We start from the raw sequence: 16,992 nt of genomic DNA on the forward strand, positions 1-16,992 counted from the left end.
GCACTGCAACTACTGAGCCTGCGCTCTGCAACTAATGAAGCCTGAGCACCTAGAGCACGTGCTCCCCAACAAGAGAAGCCACCACAATCAGAAGCCTGTGCACCTCAATGAAGAGTAGCTTCAGCTTGCCACAACTAGAGAAAGCCCGCATGCAACAATGAAGACCCAACACAGCCAAAAATAAAGTAAATAAAATACCTAAATTTAAACTGTACCTATAATTAATGTCTCTTATAAAAAGAACAGTAACAGATAATGGCCATATAAACCAGAGCAGGGAAATCCAGACACAAACTAGATAGGCAACAACCATCTAGCAGTATGACAGATAGCAGAAGACTGTCCCATCTATACAATGGTAAAAAGCCAGGTAATCTGTGAGTTGAGCATGAAGCAGAAATCTAGGTTCAGAGTAAAGAAAGAGGCTTAGAAGCACATGCACAATTACATGTCTTCTAAGACATATTTTCTAGGACAATTTACAATGTCTTCCTAAAAGACTATAAATTTCTTGAGGTCAAGAGCAGAATTCTACTCATCTTTGTATTCTCAGTACCTAGCGTAATACCTACCACAGAACAATCGTTCAATAAATGTTTAATGAATGGAAGAATGAATGAAACATCTTTAACCTCCTAGACAGCTGAATGAAAAGAAGTAGTCCTCAAGTAAATAATTGAGAGCTGACTTTTAAATTTAACATATAGTCATTCAATAAATTGTTACAAATACATAGAAGAGTAGGAAGAAGTATAAAGCATAGTTTTGCCCTCAGTGAGTGTATAATCAAGGGAAGAAGTTAAACAATTATTTCCAAATTATTCTTTGAAGTAGAACACATCATACAAAAACAGAAATTAATAGTAATTCTCTGGATTTAAAAGGCAAAATAAACTAATAAGAACCTGCTGTATAAAAAAATAGATAAAATTCAAAAAAAATGAAATGAAATAAAAGGTAGGGCTTCCCTGGTGGCACAGTGGTTGAGAGTCCGCCTGCCGATGCAGGGGACACGGGTTTGTGCTCCGGTCCTGGAGGATCCCACATGCCGCGGAGCGGCTGGGCCCATGAGCCATGACCGCTGAGCCTGCGCGTCCAGAGCCTGCGCTCCGCAACGGGAGAGGCCACAGCAGTGAGAGGCCCGCGTACCACAAAAAAAAAAAAAAAAAAAAAAGGTAAAATATATAAGTTAACCAACATCAAATTGCAAGGGCTAGTGCATATGACAAATCAGAACTGGGAGAGACTAACATGGGCTAGGATGATCATACGATGTTTCTTAGAGGAGCTGGATAACATCTATAGCGGTTTGGCGATTGCAAAATAGCCAAAAGTTCCTCCCATTCCTGTATACACATCCCTTTACAATGTGACCTTGCTGCATCTGCCACTGAAAGGTAGATTTTCTTTCTCCATTCTGGAAACTGAGGTTGGCCCCATGACTTGCTTTAACCAATGGGACATCAGCAAACATGACTCAGAAGGTTGAAAAGCACTTATGCACTGGACTTGCCCTCTTTTGCTGGTTTTGGAACCCAGATAGTGAGGAAACCCAAGCTAGGTGACTGCTTCACATAAATGAGCCCAAACAAGACCAAAAGAACCATTCAGCTGAGCCTAGCCAAACTGCCAACCCACATAATAGTTAATAAATTATTGTTTTAGCTCCTGAACTTTCGGGTGGTTTGTTTAATGACAAGAACTAACTGAAGATGTAAGCAAAGGCACAGAAAAGGAAAGGAGCAAAACATACAAGTACATGAGAAAATGAATGCATACATTAGTCTAAATGGAAAAGAGTTCTGATTGTGGAGAAAGAATACATAAACCTGAAAGGTAAACTGAGTTCAGATTGTAAAAATCAGGCTAGGGGGCTTCCCTGGTGGTGCAGTGGTTAAGAATCCGCCTGCCAATGCAGGGGACATGGGTTCGAGCCCTCATCAAGGAAGATCCTACATGCTGCGGAGCAACTAAGCCCATGCGCCACAACTACTAATCCTGCACTCTAGAGCCCGCAAGCCACAACTACTTAGCCCATGTGCCACAACTACTAAAGCCCATGCGCCTAGAGCCCGTGCTCCACAACAAGAGAAGCCACCTCAAATGAGAAGCCCGCGCACTGCAACGAAGAGTAGCCCAGAGTAGCCCCCACTCGTCACAGCTAGAGAAAGCCCAGGCAGAGCAACGAAGACCCAATGCAGCCAAAAATAAATAAATAAATAAGTTTAAAAATCAGGCTAGGAAGAGGATGGACTTCATTCAGTTTCAATAGACAGGAAGAGCCACTGAAGGATTTCAGAGCAGGGGAGGATATAATGGAAGAGGAAAGGAAGTCCAGTTACAACTACTATTATCTAGAAAGGCTGAAGCAAAAAAATTCTCCTACATTTGGGGGAAGCTAGATAATTCACTAAACAGATAACAACAGGGTTCTATAAGTGTCATATATAGCTTATGTAAGATTCTGCTCTTTAACAGAAAAATAGGAAAATTATTTTTACCTACAATTTTAACTTCAATGGGAACAGTGCTAGAATTAATCATCAGAAGAGGTTATGACGTGTCTAAAGAGTAAGGAAAATATTTTTGAAGCTATTATTTGGGCATAAATACCCAGATTTCTAATGACAGCATAACTTTGAAATATGACTCCTCTTTGTTTGACATTTCAATATACCCACCAGACCACTTCGGCTTCTGACCACCGAAGTAACAGGGACCAGATTTAGCCTCCCAACTTAAATGGGAAAAATAGACAAAATATATGAAACAATGGACTTTAGACACTAGAACTAGACAATAGGCAGCACAGAACATGGATCCACGAGAGAAGGGAAATAAACGAGGTAAGCCTTAAGACTGCCCCCAGCTCACTGACTGGAGAGTTTCCAGGCTGCAGCACAGGAATGAGGAACCCAAACAGAGCCCATCAGTCTCGCTGAGTTGAAGAGACAGAATTCAGAGTTTTGAGGAGGCCAAGGCAGGGCAGAACACTGAAGAGCTGTGCAGACAGAACTCTGGATATCTAGAGAGGGTTCCTCTTGAAACTTTGGCGAGTACTTATGAGTGCATGTGTGTACAGAAGCAATCAAGGCCAGGGTAAAGAACCCCTGGAAAGAGGCAGGCAGGAACAATCCTTAATGTTCACACAGGGCTGTGAATAGTTTGTATAATCACCAAACAGAATGAAAAAAAAAAAAAAACTTTAAAAACATCCAGGGCCATGAATGCATCTAACTATTTTCAAATAGCTTAATTGTATCCCAGAACAAATCCCCATAATATTTACAGGAATTAAAAAAAAAAAAATCCAGCACATGACAGTGTAAAATTACAACGTCGAGCATCCAAACAGAAATTAGCAGGGACACAAACAAGGAGAAATATCAATCAATAAAAACAGACTTAGAAATGGTGCAGATGACAGAATGGTAGACAAGGACTTTAAAACAGCTATTATAAATATATTCAAAGAAACAGAGAAAACCATTAAGCATGAGGAAAGAAATGGGAAATATTTTTTAAATGAACTTCCAGACATAAGAAGTATATACCTGAGATTTAAAAAATACACTAGATAGGATTAACACCAGATTAACCACTGTGGAATAAAGGATTAGTGAAGTTGAAGATACAGAAAAAGGAATCATCCAGGACTTCCCTGGTGGTCCAGTGGTTAAGAATCCGCCTTCCAATGCAGGGGATGCAGGTTTGATCCCTGTCGGGGAAATAAAATCCCACATGCCACAGGGCAACTAAGCCTGAGCACTCTAGAGCCCGAGTGCCACAACTAGAGAACCCTGCGCACCACAACTACCGAGCCCACACACTCTAGAGCCTGCGCGACACAAGGAAGAGTCCACGTGCTGCAACCAAGACCCAAAGCAGCCAAATAAATAAATATTTTTTTAAAAAAGAAAGAAAAAGGAATCATCCAAAATGAAACAGACAATAGAAAAAGACAGAAACCACACAGAGAATCAGTGAGCAATGGGATAACATCAAAAAGCCTAACATGGACTTCCCTCGTGGTGCAGTGGTTAAGAATCAGCCTGTCAATGCAGGGGACACGGGTTCGAGCCCTGGTCCAGGAAGATCCCACATGCCGTGGAGCAACTAAGCCCGTGCGCCCAAACTACTAAGCCTGCACCCTAGAGCTCACAAGCCACAACTACTGAAGCCCACACACCTAGAGCCCGTGGTCCGCAACAAGAGAAGCCACCGCAATGAGAAGCCCAGGCACCGCAACAGAGAGTAGCCCCCGCTCGCTGCAACTAGAGAAAGCCCACGCACAGCAATGAAGACCCAACACAGCCAAAAATAAATAATTTTTTTTTAAAAGCCTAACATACATATAACTGGAGTCCCAGAAGGAGAGAATAGAGAGGTTGTTTATACTTTTATTTTGTTGTCAGTTATTGTAACCATACTACCTTATATAAAGTTTCTCTCCACTTTTAGTAGATATTTTAATTTCTGGATACATTTATTGGGCCCAAAGAGATTGCATGCTTAAAAAAAAAAAACCTGAAGAAAAAATGTCTGAAATTTTTCCAAATTTGATGAAAACTATCAACACACTGAACATCCCCTATTAAAACAAAAAATCAGATGTTTTCAAAGTCATCATGATCTGTTAAGTAGATAATATTTAGGATACCTGATTAATATTCCAAAAATAGATTAAAATATAGTTAGATGCAGAGTGGCTATCTCTTCATCAAACATCTCAAAAGTCAAAATAATACATTTTTCACATTACAAGAAACTAAATTATGTCTCAAGATAAAACAAGCTGAGGTGCAGACACAAGTTTACAAAGACTACAAACCAGTTAAGCTTTTCAAAATATGTAGTAACAGTAATGTAAACAACAGAAGGGTCAAGAATAGGATAAACCCCATGAGATTTTTTTTTAACCCTGCAGGTTTTAGCAAGAGCCTCTCTATAAAGTGTTAGTAAAAAGAGATGAAGATGTACAAATAACCCTATTTGTTGATAGCAAAAGAGAAAGAAAATTTAGTCACCACTCACACTTCAACTGTTCCTTCTAAACTTTAACAGGAGATAAATTATACTTCCAGCAGCATGGAATCTCTCTGAGCTCATAAATATATTCAAGAAAGTAAAATATCTATTAAAAGTGAAGAGAAATTTTACAAGTCAGTTATGGTTACAATTACCTACAACAAAATAAAAGTGTAAACAACCTAGTTCACCTCTCCCTGGCTACTGATACTAACAACACATAAACAAATTCTTCCCTTACAGAAAGTACAGTGTAACTTACATGTCAAGATTGTAAGGAAAGGGCTTCCCTGGTGGCACAGTGGTTAAGAATCCACCTGCCAATGCAGGGGACACGGGTTCGAGCCCTGGTCCGGGAAGACCCCACATGCCACGGAGCAACTAAGCCCACGTGCCATAAATACTGAGCCTGCGCTCTAGAGCCCACAAGCCAAAACTATTGAGCCCGTGTGCCACAACTACTGAAGCCTGCATGCCTAGAGCCCATGCTCCACAACAAGAGAAGCCACTGCAACGAGAAGCCCACACACCGCAATGAAGAGTAGCCCTTGCTTGCCGCAACTAGAGAAAGCCCATGTGCAGCAACAAAGACCCAACATAGCCAAAAATAAATTAGTTAATTAAAATTAAAGAAAAAAAAGATAGTAAGGAAAACATTAAACAAGACAATTCCTTGGGTAAAATCTACTGTAGCCACATCAACCAAACAAAGCATTGCCTATGATCCTCCAACTAAGACAAAGAAAAAAAAAATCAATGAAGAATCTTCTCTGTAGTGATCTTCATTGTAATTGGATTTTAAGTATATTAACTTCCCTTTTTAAAAATAGAAAAACTAGAAAAAAAAAAAAAAGGGGCTTCCCTGGTGGCGCAGTGGTTGAGAGTCCGCCTGCCGATGCAGGGGACACGGGTTCGTGCCCCGGTCCAGGAAGATCCCTCATGCCGCGGAGCGGATAGGCCCTTGAGCCATAGCCGCTGAGCCTGCATGTCCGGAGCCTGTGCTCCGCAACGTGAGAGGCCACAACAGTGAGAGAGAGGCCCGCGTACAGCAAAAAAAAAAAAAAAAAAAAAAAATCAAAACCGAAGCAAAGAGAGGTTAAGTAATCTAATGACTCATGATATGTTATCATAGAGATGAGAAAAGATTCAGATCTCACCTTGAAGCACAATTAACAGTTTTATTCATCTGTCTAGTAAGCATTTATTAATTTATGAGATTTGTGGCTATTCTAACCTTATTTTATAAACCAAAAATTAGGAGCCAGCATATGATAAGGGATATTTTTTTCTGATTTACAAATGAATTTATATAATTTTAAACTTACAAAGATGTTCAAACTATATCCTAGTTACTTGTACATTTAATAACTCACCTATAAGCTGCTGGACTCTGGCTACAAAGAGACTCTAACTATTTATCTGAAAGACCTCTTTCTTGTAACCATACATACCCTCCTACTGGAAATGCCTAGTCCTAACTTCTGAGGTTCAAAGAGTATGAAATATAACATAGGAATTCTGTCAGTACTTAAGCAATTGAGGCCTGGGAGAACCCAAAGTCGAAACCCATATTGGAGGGAGAGGGTGGCCTCCTTAGAGCAAAAGTTTTCAAAGTGTTCTGGTGTTTGGAAAGGATTTGTCTAAAGCTGTTTCAGGAATTGTATGAACATTTAATTTTTATTAAATATCTTTATTTTAAAACATTTATTTTTAATTTTTTAACTACTTACAGCTATAACATATCCACTAACCTCCAAAACTGGTAGAGTATGTAGAATAAACTGTGGTTGATAAAACGAAGACTTCCCTGAACCCATCCCCCGGACTGTTAGGTCCGTCAGTTAATACGTTTATGTGGTCGTCTGCATTTTCCCTTCATGATACTTGGAACACTTGTAATTCCTTGTTCTACAATTGTCTATTCCCACTGTATTGCAAGTTCCAAAAGTGAGATAATTTCTGTCTTGTTCCCTACTGAATCTCTAACCCCTACCACGGTAACACGGTAGATACTGAAATATTTAATGAGACTACTGCAGTAGTTCTAAGGAGCGATAATGAGGATCAGAGACGCTAAATTAAGATGGTAGCAGTAGAAATGAAAAGGAGAGGTTTTGTGCACGTAGAACCAGGGAAAAGAAGCAGCCTAAAAAATTAAATTAATGGGATTTTTGAATTTGTGTGACTGATTAAATCGTGACACCTTCATTTATAATTACAGAAGTTAAAAGTGGACTGACTTTGGCCTTGGACATGTTGAATTTTTTAAGTGCTACATAAGTCCCTAATAAATGAAGTCCTAATCTAGCTTACTATCTACCATACTATTTAGCTTCCAGCTGATTTTTTTTTTTTTTTTTTTTTTTAATTTATGGCTGTGTTGGGTCTTCGTTTCTGTGCGAGGGCTTTCTCTAGTTGCAGGAAGTGGGGGCCACTCTTCATTGCAGTGCGCGGGCCTCTCACTGTCGCGGCCTCTCTTGTTGCAGAGCACAGGCTCCAGACGCGCAGGCTCAGTAATTGTGGCTCACGGGCCTAGTCGCTCCGCGGCATGTGGGATCTTCCCAGACCAGGGCTCGAACCCGTGTCCCCTGCATTGGCAGGCAGACTCTCAACCACTGCGCCACCAGGGAAACCCCCGGCTGATTTTTTCAAATCGAATTTCATAAGAAGCAAGGCTCACATTTTTCTCTTTAGTTATTCATTTTTTCCCCCTATTTTCCTCCCCTCATCTCTGCATTACTGGTCATTGAAAAATGTTGATAAAACCTTTTCTGAGAGGGCTTCTCTGGTGGCGCAGTGGTTGAGAGTCTGCCTGCCGATGCTAGGGGACATGGGTTCGTGCCCCAGTCCGGGAGGATCCCACATGCCGCGGAGCGGCTGGGCCCGTGAGCCATGGCCGCTGGGCCTGCGCGTCCGGAGTCTGTGCTCCGCAACATGAGAGGCCACAACAGTGAGAGGCCCATGTACCGCAAAAAAAAAAAAAAAAAAAAAAAAAAAAGTTTCTGAGAAATTTTAGAAACCGAGGCACTTAGTAGATCAAGGAAAAAAGCAGGGGGCGGGGGTTTCCAAACTTAATCCATAAAACACAGCACACACGGAAAACTAAATGTTAGACCAATATTAGCAAAATACAGTATTGAGATGATCACATGGTTAGAACAAGCTCAGGGAAACAATGCAAAATCATTTTTTTTAAAAAGGTAATTACCTTGGAACGTCAGAAAGACCAAAAAAAAAAATCCAAGTATAAAAATAATGATAAAAGCATTTTAGTAAAAACAGACATAATGGCAAATAAGTTTTCTAATGCAAATATTAAAAAATACTGATTTTTATTTTCAATAAAGATGTAAATTCTCTAAAATATATATATAATATATAATATAGATTCTTAAACATGGTTAGGTTAAATCTTGACATTATCAAAGGGAGCTAAGAATCTATTACCTCCCATTCTTCAGAAAACACTACAACAAGCCAGGGTTTTTTTGTTTTGTTTTTTGTTTTTAAATTTTTATTGGAGTGTAGTTGATTTACAGTGTTGTGTTAGTTTCAGGTGTTCAGCAAAGTGAAGCAGTTATATATATGTCCACTCCTTTTTAGATTCTTTTCCCATATAGGCCATTTACAGAGTATTGAGGTGCTTTTCAAAGAACACTTAATTTTTTTACCTTGGGAAGCGCTACTCTAATTGAAGTGAAAGTAAATTGCTTAACACAATAAAAAGCAGCTATCAACATCCCAAAATATCAAGGAAAAAATCACAGAAAAAATCCAAAATGTTGACAAAAGTTGATAAGTATTATAGACTCAAGTATTAAGAACACATAAAATAATAACCACAAGGAATCATTATGCTTAACTTAAAGTCATATAACATAAATGAAAATATACCAAGAAGTCTGCTTAAAAATCACCTGTTTAAAAGACGAAACTTTCTGGCAAAACTGACATTGATGTTAGGTAAATAATATGTCAATCTATATTTTAAACTTACAACCAAGGATTACAAGATATTGAGGACAGAAACTTGTGAGCAGTAATATGTTGGAATTATGTTCAAAATTCAGCTCTAAAAACCCAACTTTTTTCATATAGACTTAAAGGGTCTTTTATCAAATATGGATGTATGATATTTAACCTGAAAGCACTGAGTATTTACAGCACAAAAACTGTTAAAAAAAAAAAAAAAAAGTATTTTTAACCCAAGGATTCTATCCACTGAAGCCTAGGGGAAAAAATCTACCACCATCATCACTATTGTTCACAATATACTGAGTAACAAAAAATATGACAACGAAGTAAAACAGTACAAATGTTTAATTTCATATTTCAAAACCTATAAATATTGGATGTCCCGCCATATTTATTACTAATCATATAAATTGACATAGCTCCAGCTATATTTTGAGTCTTTCTTAAGAGCCCCAAAAATAGCAAAGGAATACATGGCTAGAATAATTCTGTGTAACATGCACTCAAACTGTAAAGAATGCCACATACCTATAAAAGAATTTTTCTATCGGAGATTTTTTTTTAAGTGGGAAAGGAAGCAAGCTATATTCTCCATTAGTTCTTAAAGGCTATTTTATTTTGCTAATCAATTCAGAAGTCACTAGTTTAATAATGCTCACTAAACATTTTCTCTTGTTTTATACTGTTTTTTGTTTTTTTTTTCCCAGGCAACAAACATTTATTATGAGGATTAGGAATCTGAGAGTATCTAATTTGCGTGGTTCCAGCTCAAAGTCTCTCATGAATTGCAATTAAGTTGTCATTTCTATACATTAAGTTATAAAACTTATAAAGAATTGCCTGCCCCCGCCACCAAAGTTATATTCCATGATCATAGCATATTCAGCTCTGTAATATTTGTTTACAATGAAAAACCAACAATCTATCACTAACTCACATTTTAGTGTATTTTTTTAATGTAAAATACCCTCAAAAGTTGTCTGCATTATACAAACTTCACTTCTAACACTACATTAGAGATATTTGAAGCCCTGCATAAGTGAGTTCATTTTGCTAAAGCACATAAGCCTACTCTCACGAAGATTTCCTGAGGCATTAAAATAATCAGTATTTAAAAGAAAGTCAAAAGAAGACACAAATATCTGAAGTCATACACAGTACAATAAAGAATTTGCTAAATTATGTATTAACCGTACTACAAGATAATGAGCAAGATATTCCATTCTTAGACCACTACTGAAGACCAAATTTATTTCAATTTCATATTACAAATTAAATTAATGCAGCTAGGAACTTCAATTTCTTTTATGTGTCTAAAACTAAAAGAAGAAAAAGCATTTTTTAACATTCTATCATAAAGGAAAAGTGTTAGAAAGACTTTCCTTTATTACCATGCTTCAAACATCCCCTTTAGTGCCTTAATAAAAATGTATCATACAGGAAAACATAAGCTTCTAAATTAGAGAGATTCCTTTCAGTACATTTTCAATTTCAAAAGAGCACAATACATCATCCAAGTCCACACACTTGTTATCTGAAAAATGTTTAGACTTAGGATGAATTCTTCAAGCTTAGTCATATAAGTAATATTTGCCATCATTACTGCTTTATTTAAATAAATAGAAAAGAAATACATAACATTCAGCTTTAAAATCCATCTCCCATCACCTCTTCCCCCTCAAATGAACGGTACTCTATTACATTTAGCCAAAAGAAAACAGCAAATACATCTTCATGGTCTATCCTAGCAAACCAGTATTTAGAAGCCAATGAAACTTTTACTAATGGCTCAGAACCAAACACTGTAACAAAACACAGAGTGGATCCTCCGGGTGTGTACATGTGCCCATTCATAATATTATGATCCTCATACACGCCTTAAAAAACTTAACTTCTATTTAAAACCAAAACATCTCTACATAATACACAGGTTATTATAAAATTGCCCTCTTTAATGTTCAAACATAGAACAATTTCTAAAGCGAGGGACGAAAAGAGTTAATACCGGATTGCTGCCACCTATCAACTTTAATTTAAAGCAAAGTACAACTCAATGTCATTTTTACCTCTAATGCAACCACGACTGAAACAAAATTAAGTTCACTGTGGATAAAGTATCCTGGCATCCCAATGTATTATTTACTTCTGATTTAACAGTAAATACGTGTGGAGTCTTTTGTCCCTCCCACAGCATCCCGGGTTGTCAACATCATCTTAGTCAAAGCAAATGACGAGCAAATCCCTCAGGTCTACTTCGCACCTTAAGTACCATAAAGTCATGGCCTCCACTGTCGTTACTACACAACAAACAGATTCTATAGTCCCATGCCCTCTTCTATTAGATTTGAGGAAGCGGGGTGGGAAAGAAGCGTTCAGTATATCCTGAGAATATATCCTGAGAATCATCTGTGTTCAGTCCTGGTACCTAAAGCAGCATGAATACAAGTGGTATGTGGGTCACCCACAGAGAGAGAAACAGAACGAAGCTTTATGACCCTCCAAGTTCAGCGAAGACACCAAAAGCCTCTGGGGATACGGGGCATAACCCTCCAGGGAAACGGGGGAGAAACAGTCTCCGACTTGGAGCTACTGGGTCTGGCACAAGCCCAGGGCGTGGGTAGCGACCGAGGAGTCTCCGGTACCCCTCCCCTCCGCACCAGTATCGGTCACTGGGCGAGGGGTGCTGCCGGAGGAGGGGGTCAGGACTGAGGGAGGGCGGGACGCTGGGCTCCCCCAGCGGCGTCCTGGGGGCTCGGGGGGTGTGTCCTACCTGGGCCGTGGCGGACGCAGGGATTTCGGGCGGAGGGCTCGGGTTCAGCTCAGGGCGGGGACCGGCAGAGGTCAACCCTCAGCAGGCGGGACGACCGCCGCCTGCCCATCCCCCGCCGCCCAGTGCGGCGGGACCCGAGCGCGGCTTCGAGGGCCGGCCGGCTGGGTAGTCCCCTCGGGTACCGTCCGCGTTTACTGGCGGCGGCGGCTGCTGCTGTTACTGCTGCTGCTGGCCGCCCCCAGCCGCTGCTCTTGTGCCAGCTCCTGCTCCTCCTCCTGCCGCCTCCGCCGCCGCCTGGTCCCCACCGCTCCCATCGCCGCTGCGGCGACTACTGCAGCGCCCGCTGACCCGACCCGACGTTATTCTCCCCCTTCGCAACCCGACACAGCCTAGCCCACCTACCCTGCCAGTGCGCACGCCCACCTCTCCGCCACAGGTGCTGATTGGAGAGCGCGTCCCAAGCCCGCCATGTTGGTTGGCTGGTCCCATTGCCTATCACGAAAGGGGCGGAAAGCCAGGCAAAGAGTGTCTCCGCCCCCCACCGGAGAATTGCCGCTATCTTCAGGTTTGCCTGAGAGGGCGAGTTACCGGGAAAGGAGCATCACAATGGCAGCGCGCGTGCGCGCAGGAATTCTGGTCCTCGTAGTTCCAGCCGCAGCGGCAACTACCCGCCAGTCTGGAGCAGAGAAGTAGGGCTTCTGAGACTAGTGGTTGGTACACAGTGGTTCCTCCTAGCTCAAGCAGTTACCTTGGTTATAGAGGCACGGTTGTGACGCCAGGGTTGGTCTTTTCGGAAGAAAATCGTAAATGCTTTGTCACGATACGAATTTACACACACCGAAGAGTTCGGTCGCGAAAAAGGGCCCCAAATCATGAGGCCCTGCCATGCCACCTCCTCAGAAGCAGCGCTGCCAGGATCTGGCAAATTGGCGCTGTCCCCAGAACCGCCTAACACGAAGTTAATCATCGGTGGGTACTGGGGAAAGGCCTGAAAGTGTAAGAAAGAAAGAAGACCGAGACCTCCAGAAAGGAACGTCAGCCTGGAGCCCGGCGTATCCTTACGGTTTTCACATCAATGAAGAACAAGATTTCACTCCCTTTTTGAAACACCGCCAGTGAAGGGTTCAGTGAGCAGCCCCGGTGAGGTCCCGTATGGGATTCTGAGCAAGATAATGCGAGATAATGCGGGAGTCCCTCGAAGACTTTCAAAGAAAAGCGAGGAGGGCGGAGAAACGAGGCTATGTGGGATAATTTGTATTTGGTATATCAAACTCTTTGGTAAAGAGGAAACCTTATGATCAAACCCCTCTCCCATCCTTACCCACCAACTTACAGAAGAAAAAACTCAAAGAGCTTAACAGCTTTCCTAGAGCTATAAAACTAATGAGTAGAAGAACCAAAACTCCAGTCTCTTAAACTCCCGTGTCCAATGCTTTTCCTACTTGATAATCTCAGGAGTCTGCCATGGACTGAAAGATTGCGATGAATTATGAGCTTCCTTTTACTTTAAATCTTTTTCTTCACTCAAGTGACATTATGATTAAAGCTGATTGAGAATATAGAATGGTTAAATACGAATCCTATATTCAATCTCATAACTATTATTGAATCTGTTTCTTCTTGTTCAGGAAATGCCACAGCCTCTTGACATTCTTTGAAAAACAGCAGGCACTTCTACTGTCTGTCATGTCTAGATCCTTGGATGAAAAGCAGGACAAAATGTACATTAAAGGCACTTGATGATGCAGCTCATCTTGTTCTATTCAAACTTAAAGAAGTTGCCAAATTGTTTTCTTTCCACTGATTAAAACCACAAGTTGCTTTTTCCATTACTTTGTCTAACAGAATATAGTTCACTTCAGAGTATTGGCAGGGCAAGTAATTTGAATTGGAAAGGGTTAGTGTTTCTGTAAATACTTTTCTTTAAAATTAAAGAAGTTTATAGGGGAAACAAAGTCCAGATTCATTGAAATAATGCCTAGCAGGATTTCAGATAGATAGTCTCTATTCAAAGAGAATATTTTTCACTCACTTAGCAAATATAATGTGTCTCTCCAAGCTACCCAGATATAATCTCTGCTATCATAGGTAAGCGTTTTAGTGAATTTATTCATAGAACTACTATTGTGTTTATTTTAAATGAGTCAGTAGATACAGCTGGATTCTCCAAATGATGGAAAGACGATTATTCTTCTTACTGTTATCTTATGACCAACTCTCATTTGCAAATCCATGAAGGATAAGATAAATAGAAGAGTATGTGAGAAAGCAGTCCGGCAGCTGTATATCAAGAAAGAGTTGAAGGGGGAAAAAAGTGCAGTGCAAAGGGAAGTGTTGTATGATGAGTATCTTGAGAATAGTACAACAGTATATCTCAGAGTAGGAAGTATAAGAATGAATACATAGTGAAAGTTAATGCCACAGGTATAGGAACCCTAGGATATTGGAGTGCCCAAGGAAAACAGTTTCTCAGGGCCCCTTTTCTTCTCTGGTCTTTCCCATTTAAGAATTATTGGTCCCGGGACTTCCCTGGTGGCACAGTGGTTAAGAATCCGCCTGCCAATGCAGGGGACATGGGTTCGATCCTGGTCCGGGAAGATCCCACATGCCGCGGAGCAACTAAGCCTGTGCGCCACAACTACTGAGGGTAAGCTGTGACAAAGTGAGAGAGTGGCATGGACATATATACACTACCAAACGAAAAATAGATAGCTAGTGGGCAGCAGCCGCATAGCACAGGGAGATCAGCTCAGTGGTTTGTGACCACCTAGAGGGGTGGGATAGGGAGGGTGGGAGGCAGGGAGACACAAGAGGGAGGAGATATGAGAACATATGTATATGTATAACTGATTCACTTTGTAATACAGCAGAAACTAACACACCATTAAAAAAAAAAGAATTCTTCTGCCAGTACAGAGGACATGGGTTCGATCTCTGGTCCGGGAAGATCCCACATGCCGCGGAGCAACTAAGCCCGTGCGCCACAACTACTGAGGCTGCGCTCTAGAGCCCGCGAGCCACAACTACTGAGCCTGCATGCTGCAACTACTGAAGCCTGCGAGCCTAGATCCCGTGCTCTGCAACAAGAGAAGCCACCGCAGTGAGAAGCCCATGCACTGCAACCAGAGAAAGCCCGCGTGCAGCAACGAAGACCCAACACAGCCAAAAATAAAATAAACAAACACATAAATAAATAAAAGAACCACACCCGAATCCTCTGGCCCCACTGGCTTCCTCTCTAAAAAAAAAAAGGGGGCTTCCCTGGTGGCGCAGTGATTGAGAGTCCGCCTGCCGTTGCAGGGGATACGGGTTCGTGCCCTGGTCCGGGAGGATCCCACATGCCGCGGAGCGGCTGGGCCTGTGAGCCATGGCCGCTGAGCCTGCGCGTCCGAGCCTGTGCTCCGCAATGGGAGAGGCCACAACAGTGAGAGGCCCGCGTACCGCAGAAAAAGAAAAAAAAAAAGAATTATTGGTCTGGGGACTTCCCTGGTGGTGCAGTGGTTAAGAATCTGCCTGCCAATGCAGGGGACACGGGTTCGAGCCCTGGTCCGGGCAGATCCCACATGCCATGGAGCAACTAAGCCCGTGCGCCACAACTACTGAGCCTACGCTCTAGAGCCCGCGAGCCACAACTACTGAGCGTGTGTGCCTAGAGCCCCTGCTCCCAACAAGAGAAGCCACCACAATAAGAAGCACGCGCACCACAACGAAGAGTTGCCCCTCTTGGTGCAACTAGAGAAAGTCTGTGCACGGCAACGGAGACCCAATGCAGCCAAAAATAAATTGATTAATTAATTTAAAAATAAATAAAGAATTATTGGTCTGTCCCAAGAGATACTTGTTCAGTTAGGATAAATGGCAAGGTAATATTCAAGAGCTGGTACCTGAATTTAGGAATCTCCTTTTGAGATATATGTATCTCAAATATATATATTAAAAAACAAATAAATTTGGTAGTCAGCCTCTAGGCACCCCGTGATCCCTGCCTCCTGGTATCTTCACCCTTGTATAGTCTAGTCCCTCCCATACTGAATTGGGCTGCCTCGTGTAACCAATAGGCTTTTTCAGAAATTGTGGTGTGTAAATTCCAAGTCTAGGTTATAAAATACTTTGCAGCTTCCACTTTATGCTCTCTTGGGTCACTCACTTAGAGGAAAGCCAGTGCCGTAATATGAGGACACTCAAGCAACCTCTTGGAGTGGCTATCTGGCAAAAAACTGAGGCATTACACCAATAATCAGCACCAATTTGCCAGCCATCTTAATGAACTGTTCTTGGAAATAGATCCTCCAGCCCCAGCCAAGCCTTCAGATGACGGCAGACCTAGCTCGCGTTTTGACTGCCACTCTGTGAAATACCTCAAGCCAGAACCACCCAACTAAGCCACACCCAAAATCCAGACCCACAGACACTATGTGTTATAATAAATGTTTACTGTTGCTTTAAGCACTAAGTTTTTGGGGAAATTTGTCATGCAGCAATTGAGAACTACTACAGTAAGATTTGCAAAAATCTAGGATCAGCCTTAGAGCATATTCAAGGATAATGAGCAGAGGCTTCCCTGGTGCTGCAGTGGTTGAGAGTCCGCCTGCCGACGCAGGGGACACGGGTTCGTGCCCCGGTCCGGGAAGATGCCGCGGAGCGGCGGGCCCGTGAGCCACGGCCGCTGAGACTGCGCGTGCGCGTCCGGAGCCGGCGCGTCCGCAACGGGAGAGGCCACAACAGTGACAGGCCCGCGTACCGCAAGGAAAAAAAAAAAAAAAAAGGATAATGAGCAAAGTTCAGATTTATACTGAGTTCCCCACAGAACATAATGCCTCTTTCAACACAGCTTGTTTTCTCCTGCCCAAAATAAATAACGTACTGGAGAATCCCTTTCTTCTTTCCCTTTTCCTCCATTTGTGGCGTCTATCCATATTTAGATACTCATTGATTTACTACTTTCTATTCTTCCCCTAAATCCAAACAGGAAATAATCTAGATGAGTTATTCACATCATTTTTACAATACCACAGTATGAACCAGTGTGCAACTCAAGGAAAAGAGACCTCCCTTTCCTTTTGCTTTCCCTCTCTCTCTTTAAAAACAAATCTCATGTCGTATATCTGAAACTAATATAATACGTGAATTATAACTCAATTTTTAAAAATCTCAGAATTGTACACTTTAAATGGGTGGATTGTATGGCAGGCGAATTATAGTCATCTGTTGGTATCTCT

At 41.6% G+C, this 16,992-nt stretch overlaps 1 protein-coding gene across 1 annotated transcript in view; it reads right to left on the bottom strand.

The window, feature by feature from the left end:
• The window catches only part of TTBK2 (tau tubulin kinase 2), a 143,788-nt gene extending 131,821 nt beyond the window's left edge, over positions 1-11,967 (bottom strand). Inside the window, exon 1 of the mRNA XM_079915109.1 lies at positions 11,774-11,967. The gene's annotated coding sequence lies outside the window, so the exon portion shown is untranslated. The remainder of the gene's footprint in view (positions 1-11,773) is intronic.
• Between the last annotated feature and the right edge of the window lie 5,025 nt (positions 11,968-16,992).

Source organism: Stenella coeruleoalba (assembly GCF_951394435.1).
Source record: "Stenella coeruleoalba genome assembly, chromosome: 2".
Taxonomy (NCBI): domain Eukaryota; kingdom Metazoa; phylum Chordata; class Mammalia; order Artiodactyla; family Delphinidae; genus Stenella; species Stenella coeruleoalba.